The sequence below is a fragment of the Sarcophilus harrisii genome, chromosome 1 (genome assembly GCF_902635505.1).
Source record: "Sarcophilus harrisii chromosome 1, mSarHar1.11, whole genome shotgun sequence".
NCBI lineage: Eukaryota > Metazoa > Chordata > Mammalia > Dasyuromorphia > Dasyuridae > Sarcophilus > Sarcophilus harrisii.
In genome coordinates, this window is record NC_045426.1 from 99097389 (window position 1) to 99108501 (window position 11113).

Sequence of the window (11113 nt, forward strand, 5' to 3'; positions counted from 1 at the left end):
CCATGGGGGGGAGGGGATATCACTTTTACAAAGGATATAATTCATTTCAGTTCTGGAAAATGCAGAGTAAGGAAAGTGAGGGTAAATCAAGAGCTGAAAGAAGGGGAAGGGTAAATGTGTAGGTGTCAGTGCTATACTGGGAGCAGAAGCCAAGAAATCCAGCTCCTTTGGGTAGTTCCTGAGAATCTGGGACCAAGCACAGGAGTCCTGGCATGACAGTGCAGATTCCAGTGCTTACAGGTATTCAGCCCTGTGATTGAGCCCCAATCCCTATCCCTCTCCCCCTATTCAACCCACAACAAAATTCTTCAAGTTCCTAAATGTGCCTGTTCACCCTTCCCAGGATAAAGATCATAAAACTACTTCCTGGTCTCTGCCTCTGCTGTCAGTGTTTATTTTTGAACAGGGTTATTTTTTTGTTTTGTAACTATTTGTTCTCTCTAAAAATTGATCTGGTGTCCATATTTATCATTAATTTTACCATTTTCCTACTTTTTATGGACTGACAATAATTCTTTTATAACTTTTATACAGAATTGTATGATCTGTGTTTTAAATTAAGCTTTTGCTGGCCCGGTTAAAGCAGCAGCAAAAGTAGACATTTGAGGACAGATTGAATGCATTTGATCCAAAATAATGTTAAGTATTCCTGCAATTTGCTATTGTAGCATCAGGGTTATTTTGAGAAATGAGGGCTTAATTCTTATTTGGGTAGAAGTAAAAAAAAAAAAAAAAATCTTGCTGAGTTCTTAAAGAATAAAATTGTGAAATGTTTGTTTTTAATTTAAGGAGTGACATTTTTGGTTGTCCCTTTAATCATTAATGGTCACTGTGAACACCAGTTTACTGACACAATCTGATCCTTGTTGCAATCCAGATGGGGAGTAACCAATTGCAACAACACCTTTACTGTTTCCATGGCAACAGACTTTGATGCCCCAAACAAAAGTGACTGTCAAGCAACAAATTTCTGGTTCCCAAGAAAAAACAGCAAACCCATGAAAAGAAGGCTACCACCTGTCCCTAGCAAACACAAGTGTAGAAATAAATCACCCATTTTCTAATTCCTGTAATGCTGCTTATTAAACAGTGGGATACAGAGCCCATTTTTCAATCTCTGCTGCCATCTGAGGTGCAATTATTCTAAAAATGAAGCTTCCCTCTCATTTTGGAGCTAGTAGCACCTAACATTTGGATATTAGTGAATCTAGTGAGCCTAGTACCAACATAGTAAGTGTGTACATAACCCCACATCTCTCCTAAGACATTTCCCTAAATTTCTTATATTTATCACTTCCTATGGCATAATTGTATTCATCTACATTAATGTAACACAATTTGCTCAAGTTTTTTCCCCCTTAATTGTAATGGGCTTGAAACTCTTGAGTTTCAAGTGTCCTTGGTACCAGGACAGCCGAGCTCTTAAGGCTAATTACTGATTGGACAATACTCTATCGGCATATTCTTGGAAAATGGCCCTTCCCACTACCCTGTGCTGTCTTGATGATTGGTGTATACAGAGGATTGTAGGAGGGACTAGGAGGTGGAGTAAGACTAGCCAGAGTCACTTTGGCCGTGGAGGAGGAAGAAGGAAGATTGCAGAGATTCTGCTTCCATCCAATTCAATCCTACCTCTAAAGACCAAGAATAAAGACTAAGGACTTTTGCTTATCCTAACTCCTGCTGATTCTAAGGTATCCAGGGTGGCCATCACACTTGATCAATTATATTCCTTTTTAGGGTATATTCCTAGCAGTAAGAGCTCTAGATCAAAGGAAATGAGACAATTTTTAAAAAATCATTTGAAAGCTACAAGATATTATATAATAGAGTTATTATTTAAAAAATCATCTGACATTTATAAAGTTATATATAATATATATATATATGGATTATCACTGAGTCCAAATATCATATCTCCCAATCCATTGCTCTTTCCATTATACCTTGATGGCTCCCACTAAACATTTATTGTTGCAACATTTGAAAACAAACAGAAAATTATCCATGATTACAAGATTTTCTTCCTTACTTTTGTGTCAAAAAAAAAAAATTTCCAGGCATTTTCCAGACAAAATTCCTTGGCTTGCACTTACAATCAACAAATGCAGGCATACTCTTTTGTGGGAAAAGAGCATTTAATATATTTGCACATAGATAACTGTTCTGTAATTTAAGAGAGTTAATAAAGTCACTAAAGGAATTGAGAAATAAGTTGGCTAGCCAGGGTCATATTATCAATAGGAAACATAAAACTTAAATGCAAGACTTTCTGAGTGGGAGGCAGGCTACCTGTACTCCTTGCCTCTCACATAGCCTCTTAAGCTAGAAAATTTACAGGACACTAAGAAGCTCCAAAGCAGAAGCAAAAATTCCTACTTTCAAAGATTTGGGTATATATTTATACATATACATATTTTTCTGTGTGTATACATACACATTTTGTATCTAATGGTAGCCATCTCTAAGGCAGGAATGGGGAGAGGGAAGAAAAAAGGGGAGAAAAACAGAGGAATTTTACATAACTATAAAAGAAGAAGCAAGTTGTACATAATAGTTTTACAATTTCATGTGTAATTTTTTTGTTATATTATGTTATGGAAATACTTGTTTTATCACATAAAAGGTATCAGTGACAGAGAAGGGCAATAGAACATGGAATGGACTTGGAAACAATAGATTTCACAAATTTGTCATGACTCCTGGTGTGATAAGTGAGTGACTTCAAGCTAGACATTTAATTTTTCTTAACTTCATCTTCCTCATATATACTTTTTTTGGTATTTAGGCTATACTTATTTATAAGTGACTGTATCATATTTCTCTGATAGAATGGAAGCTCCTTGAGGTCAAATGCTTTCATTTTTATTTTTGACCGTGTCTAGTACCTCATAGGTGCTTGTCAAATGGTTTTTGATTGAAATACTTCTTGAAAAAAATAAGTATACTAGCATATGTTCTGTGTATATCATTGGAATGTTGAATGAATTTAATGAAATAAGATATATGAAAGTGTTTTATGGTCTACAAAGCTTTAACAAAAAGATAGAGCCCTATTGTCATTGCAGACACTGGATTTCTGAGCTCTTCTGTTAACCACTTTAGGAATTCCATGAGCTCTCTTGCTTTGTCTCTGAGCAGATTGAAAATACCTTCTTCATTCCTTCTGGAAAGGGGTGATCTCGTGTCAACTTTACTTGCTCTCAACATTATCCGCCATAGTAATAGATGATGATGTCACTGTATACAAGCTTTCTGAAGAAAGAAAAAAAAGTTCTTTTAGAAGGTCAAGTCCCACAAGGCCAACATTGTCATTGAGAAAGTGTAGGTGTGGGGAGAAAGGGGGGAAGTAAATACCTGGGCTTGTTCATACACACATGACTGTAAATGAAAACTATTCATCTGTTTCCACTAGACACCAGACTGAAGATACCATCTGTTTATAGACCTGAGCACAAATGGGGAACCAGGTACTACAAAGCCACAAACTGGACTCCAACGTCCCACTGTCTGTCTGTATACTGAATGCACAAAATAAGCAGTGATGTCAGCATGTTAATCTGATTTGATCTTTCTCTGAATCACTGTAACCACATCTTTGATTTTGGAGGAAAAAGTTCATCCATTCATAGAATCACAGATGTAGAACTAAAAGGAATATTGAAAGACTCATTCAATCGCTTCACTTTAAAGATAAAAAATATGAGACCCATGGGTTCTAGGTGGAATTTGAAGCCGAGTTCTATTATTTCAGAATTAGTAGTCATTCTCCAGTACCATGTAGGAGAATAAGGAGCAAGAGTGGGATGGTGGTGAGAGGAGGAGGTAGAATGAACTATCACATGAAGTCTTTATGACTGTGAGTGCCAATTGTATGGTGTATTATTCCTAAAATTTCTCAGATTACTTAGCCTAGTTTTGTCCACATGCCTTACCTTTGTTAGATGATAGCCTCTTTGAGGAAAGGTCCCATGTAGTATCCATCTGATCCCCAGCCTCTATAATAGTGCCTTTTGCTTAATAAGTGCTTTGTAAAGATATACTTATTAAATCTCTTCTGTTCTAGGTGTCTAATCAACTCATGGTTTACAGATAGAGTCCAAAGTCTATGCATGCAAAACATAAAATGTAGAATTTCAATAATTTAGGATAAAAATATCTAGACATTTTAAATGAAAAAAATCTAGAAGACTTTCACCTATGGTCATTTTTAAGTTTAAGCAAAATTCTTGCCTGAGGAAGTATTCTCTTTTAGGAGTCTTTTATCATGGCCTGAATGAAGTTAAAAAGCATTTATCAAGCTCACTCTGGGCCAAACATTATATGCTAAGTTCTGGAAATAACAATTCGAAGACTAAGACATTGGAAAAGACAGACAATATGCCTAGAGTACTGGTGTCCAGGCAAGGATACTTTGGTCCAAAGTTATAAAAATCTTGAGCAGAGGCCATAGATCACTGGATGAACACAGATCTTGCAGTTGCAATAACAGAGATAATTTGATTATGGCTCCAAAAATAGAGGGGAGAGATAATCTGAAAATAAAGGGATATAAAGAATAAGAGAATAAGAATAAAATCCTGATTTTAAAGAAATAAAGATTAAAGTAACTGGGGGAAAATAATGGAATTGAACATTTTAAAACCTGAGTTCTAATTCCAACTTTATTCTCTGCTACTTCCTACTAGAGAGACCTTGAGCAGATAATTTCTGCTCATTGGACCATGGTACCTTCATTTGTAATATAAAATAACTTCAATTTTCTCTAAAATCTATTTCATTCTAATATCCCTTAATAGCCTCTTTGTTGCATCATCCAACATGTCCATTAATTAATGGACCATTAGCCTGACTTCTGAGGACACTTGTTCAGGCTTAGAGCTGACTAACAGGTAGTGGCTTTATAACCAAAGCAATCTTCCACTTTTGAAAACAAAGACTTTCATCCTCTATTATGTCCATTTTTATTGATTATATTCTTTCCTGTAGCACCAACTCTAAAATACCCAGATAACTGAAGTTATTATCCTGGCAATTTTCTTGACTTCAATTATTTGGATGATTGCCTCCATTCTGTGCTTTTCTTTGATTGTCTTCATCTGACTCTTACTGAGATCCAAAGCAAGGAATCTGACTATAGTTGAGTTTTTAATGAGTTCAATTTTTCAGGTGCTCCTTCAGAGCATAGAAGGAAAAACCTGTTATCAATAGAGCATTTTACTGTCAGCAAAGGACTTTGGAACTATAATCCAGAAAACAAACATGAGAAACTGTATTAAAAACACACACAAACTTATGGAATCCTCTGCATGATTTCATGCAGGTAACTTACATTTCTGAATTTATCCAACTCCATTTTTAAAAAGCAGAAAGTACCAAGAAATTCTTCCAATGACAAAAGATAATATTTTTCAGAAAATATTAATAACTGAAAAGTGTTATTATGCATAAGCTGTATGTAACAAACTAACAAACAACAAACATGTTAGACCCAGGGATGAACTGGTAATTGTTTAACAAACAGCTCAAGGCAGGAGGAAATTGTATATATGATTCACTTAAACCTGCCTTAACATTTGTTCCATCACTTTCCTAAGTCTAAACAATCAAAAAAACAATAAGTCATTCCCTGAATTGTAGCATTGCTGATTTCCAAATTTAAATACTCACACTAAAAATTTAACAATTAGCTTTCCTGAACTGATATTAGCATACTCTTATCTGGACCATAAGTAAGGAAGACCAGGGTCTAGACCTACTCTTAATATTTTCTGATAAGTCATTTAGCCTTTCTATGTCTGAGCAGTTCAGATCATGTCATCTTTCCACTCAAAGAGCTCCAATATCTACTTATTATCTACAGAATTAAAAATAAACTCCTTTGTTTGTCTGAACCCTTCCAGTCTTTCTAGTCTACTTACACCTTTCCAGGGATGCACTGATAAATGTTTAACAGTATTTCTTCAGAAAAGAAAAGGGGAAAAAATGAGAATGTACTATAAGATATATTTTTAACTTTAATGTATATTATTAACACTTTATTAAGTCTAAAAACTTTACAGAACAATAAAACCAGGACTAATTTGTAGCTTGCCAGTTTCCAAGATGTAAATACTCATATCAGAAATTTAAGATTAGCTCTTTCACTGAACTTGGAGTTAGGAAGATAGAATTCAAACCTTCACTTAAATATAATGTGTTATAGAAATGCTATTACCATCATTATCCTCATCATTAGTAGTACCATTATTATTATTATTATAAATGTTCAATGTTTTTGAACAAGGTCATGGAATCATTGAAGAATGAAGATTCTAGTGCAGAGTTTTTGATCCTTAATACTATTTTCCTGACAGCAAAGCCTTCAAAGAAAGACAAGATGAAGAATCATCACAGATTCCTCTGTTGAGCTCATCTAAATTGAAAATTCATGCATCATCCAACAGGGTAGTAAAGTGGAAAGAAGATATGAATTCAAAGAACCTGCCTTCAAATCCTGACTCTGCCTTTACTACAAGTGAGACTTCAATGCGCCATTTATCCTATGTGGGTCTCAGATTTCTCATCTGTAAAGTTAGACCACATAACCTTCATTCCCTTTCAATTGTCAGTCTAAGAAAACTTTAAAATTTAAAACTTCTTCTCTACTATTAAGTCTGTGAGGCAGGTAGTATAAGTATTACTACCTTCATTTTGCAGGTGCTCCTCTATTATATAGACGAGTTCATTCAAATACATATGTGTATTAATGCAAATAAGAGATCTCCGATATCCTTTAAACCAACCCCTTCCTCTCCAGAAAAGAAAAATGAAGCCCAAAGAAGTCAAACTATTGGTTCCACATGTTAACTTGAAGAAAGCAATCACAATCTTAAAAGTGAAAAGTATTCCTTACCATAAAAATGAGAACTGCCAAAAGAAAGATCTCAAGAGTTAAAGAGCTGAATGAAACTCTTGCAAGAAGCAGTAGCCGCCAGCCCAGTTCTGCTGAACATCCTGGTTCCTCACGTCGCTCTTTTGATTGGTGATTGGGGAATCTCATAAAAGAATGGAGTCAATACAGTCCATATTTCTGCTCTCCAGATGGGGAAAACATTAGCTAGTCTAAAAATAAACTGGAACAGAAGTGTGCTGCCGCTCTATGGGCCAAAACCAAGACTTGCCCTTCTCTGTGATCAAGCCTCCAAAAATGTCATAAAACCGAAATGTCTTCAAATGCCAAAATATTTTGAATGTAAAGTGTTTTCCATTCTTATGTGGATTTTTTCCCTTGCATTTTTTATTAGAGGGAAGCTTGCATACAAGGAAGTGAAAATATGAGACACCAAATCCATGTGTTAAAACTATTTCATTGAGAAGTAGATTTTTGAAAATTTACTATTGGTGGATATCTTTGTACATGAATGCATATATATGTATATATATATATATATATATATATATACATATATAAGTGTGTGTATATTATGTATATGTATGTATTGTATGTGCATGTATTGTTATCTACATATGTGTATATATACACACACGTGTGTGTGTATGTCTACACATGTGTGTGTGTGTGTGTCTCAGCTTCAGAAGGCACAGGATATGAAGAACACTGAACAACATCACAAAAAGTGAAATTGACTGTATCTTAACAGACAGGAAATGACTGGTTACCAATGTGGTAGTCATTTCCGAATCAGCTGTCTGTGTAAAGACTTTTTAGGGGAAAAAAAATCAAAATCCTTACCAAATTAGAAGAAGGAATAAGGATAACGTGATATAGCCTGGGATTACAAGAACTTCAATGTGATCTATAAAGCAAAGCTATCAAAACCTAAGAATGAAGAATAAAAGAAGGAAAAGATATCACTGTGAACTATCATTATTTCTTAACCAAAGTTTAGCTAATGTAAACCAACTGCCATAGCTTCAGGCAACCAACATTAGATCCCCTTGCCAAACAGTGAGACATAGTGTCCAAGTGCCATACCAGTTTAGAATATAAACTTATTTGCAGATTTGCAGTACAGAGTAGTGTGATGTGATGTTACAGCAAGCAATAAAGGAAGAAATAAGTTTGCAAGAGGCTTGATATGAGATCATTCCCTCAAAAGCATTTCAGATAAATTAGAATAAATTAGAAGACAACAAACAGATGAAAAAAGGAACAGATGCTACAGCAAAATATTTTCTTTATAAATGATTTTAACCAATACATTTAGACTTGGATATTGATATCCTTTATTATATAAATATTTACACATGTATATTATACATATACATGTGGAGAGAGACAGAGACAGAGGGCTGAGAATAAATAAAAGTAAAAATGGCTCTAAAAAATATAGTATCAGGAACAGACAGAGGGCTGAGAATAAATAAAAGTAAAAATGGCTCTAAAAAATATAGTATCAGGAAAACAGATGAATGTTCAATAATAAAGAAGAATTTAAAATATTTTAGGGGAAAAATAGAATTAAAGGCATTATTTGCTTCTTCAACATCCCAAATGACAGAAATGCAAGAGGAGTGAATAAATGCAACTGGTAAAGATAGCCACAGAGTGCTAACAGAGACATGTGAAAGATTTCTTTCTAGACAAGGAGTCAAGGATGAAGACAGAAATCTAGTAGAGTTAACGGTGAAAAAATGGACAGGGTTTATTATGGACAAAACCTGGCAACACCCTGCATACAAGTACATATTTCTTTTATGGGACTATACATTGCATCATGGGAGGATTCAAAAAAGATAAGGAGGGGAAAAGGGGGGAAAGACAAGTGAGAGATACATCAGGGTCAGTTCTAGAGATAGCAATGAGGGGGAGTGGCATCTGTGGTTTCAGAAAGAGAGGAAGGGAGAAAGACTGAAATGGAGGGAGAAAGGAAGAAGGCCTTATTTTGGAGGTAGGAAGAGATTCTACTGATTTATGGTCCTATGAGTAAAGACAGATGGTGGATGAAGGGACATGGTCTAGGCAGGGGTCCTCAAACTACGGCCCGCGGGCCAGATGTGGCAGCTGAGGACGATTATCCCCCTCACCCAGGGCTATGAAGTTTTTTTATTTAAAGGTCCACAAAACAAAGTTTTTGTTTTTACTATAGTCCAGCCCTCCAACAGTCTGAGGGACAGTGAAGTGGCCTGCTATTTTAAAAGTTTGAGGACCCCTGGCTAGGGTTTTTGGTGTTTGAAAAGTGTACTTTTCCTGGTATGGGGAAAAGTTGGAACTCCAAGAATCAATTAACATGTTTAGGAGTTAAAGAGCATGGACACAGAAAGGAAATTTCTAGGTAAATATAGGAAAATAATAATTCAACGAGAAGGTATAGATCAGTGGTAGCTGATCAGGGACCTGGAAGGACATGCTATCATGGGACAGTACCTCTTCTGACACTTAACAATAATTGTCTTTGTACTGGAAAAGAGGCACAATAAAAAAGGGATGGGGTGGGGGAGGCAAGCCCCACAAGACAGTAGCAGAGAGCACTTATAGGAGCTTTGATAGCATGAACAATAGAGAGAACAGAGAGAAAACAAATAATTATAGAGTTCATGAGTCAGAGAATAAGGGTTTAGAGTAAACAGAAAGAGAAGATGGATAATGGCAAGATACAGACTGACAGAGAGACAGGGAGAGAGAAACAGAGAGGGGGAAGGGAAAGAGAGAGAGAAGAAGACAGTGATGGACAGGAGGAAGAGAGACTGAGAAAGAGGGAAGGACTGAAGGAGGAAGGGAAAGAGGGAGGGAGGGAGAGAAAGAAGAAAGGAGAGAGAGAGAAATCGTTTTAGGAAAGGAGTACAAAACATGAAATTTAAAAACTAAGGAGCAAGATTATGAAGTGGAAGAAAGAAACAGAATATCAAATAAGAAGAGGAGTTTGGAGGTAAGGGGAAGGGAGTCAGAGAGGATAGAGCTACTTTTAAAATGCAACAAATGAACAAACACACAAGTATGCTAACAGGGGAAACCACAAAGTAACATATAAGTATATACAAAATAAATATAAAGAAAGTAAATATGAATAAATTTAAAATAGTTTGAAAGGGACAACATTGAGAAGTGTCTAAAGAGATAGAAGAACTTAGGAAGCAATATCATAAAAGCTCAGACTGAAGAGTGCCAGCAGAGAACAGTATTGAATATAGAAGACAGGTTAAAAAGAATAGGAAAAAAAATTACTGTCAGATCTGGCAATTAAATAATCATTGGTAACTTTAGAAAGAGTAGTACCTCCTTCCCTTAGTACTGTAAATTGTGCCTCTTTTAATGCAGCTGTACATCACAAATAAGTGTACTATTATTTTTTGTTGTTTTTTTATCCTTCCTTCTCAAAGAGGACCAATGACATCATGGGGGCAATGGGTGATTTCTTGACTTGTACTTGAATTGAATTTAAATGAAACAGAGCTGCTGTACAAAGTTGTTGGTCGTACTCTCTTCCAGAGTCACCAAAATCCAGTGGCAAGACAAAAATGAAGACAGACAACTGACAATGGCTCAGGATACAATGAATGACCATGGTCTTTGTAAATTAAAGTCTTTTGCAGATTACATTAGCTTTTATATTGCTATATGTCTCACTTTGTGAGTCATTTATTAAAGCCCTAAATTTTTGTTTGTTTTTGTTGTTTTGTTTTGTTTGGAATATCTATTGGCCATTCATGTTAGTCAGTAAAGTTATTAAGCCCCAATTATGGGCCAAGCATGATGCTCAGTGCTCCAGACACAAATGAGGCAAAGGATAGTATTTGCCCTTGTGCATGTTAAAAAAAAAAAAAATGTAAAAAAAGTAAAAAAAGAAAAGTGATTTCTTGTACTGAAATGTAAAACTCTGAGTTTATCCCTGTCAAATTTAATTTTGTTACATGTGATCTTTTGGACCCTGACATCCTTCATTCCCTTTATTAGTAACAACAAGAAAGACAATAACACAATATTTAGAGGAAGGCCCCTAGTGCAGTGAATGCTACCATCACATGGAAGATTTCTAGGAAGACACTTTATAAAGGCAGGGGCAAGAGTCCCAAAAGTTGACAAAATATGAATGGGTTCAATATACTATGAATGTACTTCCATAATCAATCTGTCATTGAGTCTTGTCAATTCTGCCTCTAAAATATCTCT

At 35.4% G+C, this 11113-nt stretch overlaps 1 long non-coding RNA gene across 1 annotated transcript in view; it reads right to left on the bottom strand.

The window, feature by feature from the left end:
- Positions 1–7294, bottom strand: part of LOC116422575 — a 32544-nt gene extending 25250 nt beyond the window's left edge. The window contains exons 1-2 of the long non-coding RNA XR_004233228.1: positions 6896–7294; positions 3153–3255 (exon numbers count right to left, since the gene is read on the bottom strand). This is a non-coding gene — a long non-coding RNA (uncharacterized LOC116422575). The remainder of the gene's footprint in view (positions 1–3152; positions 3256–6895) is intronic.
- Between the last annotated feature and the right edge of the window lie 3819 nt (positions 7295–11113).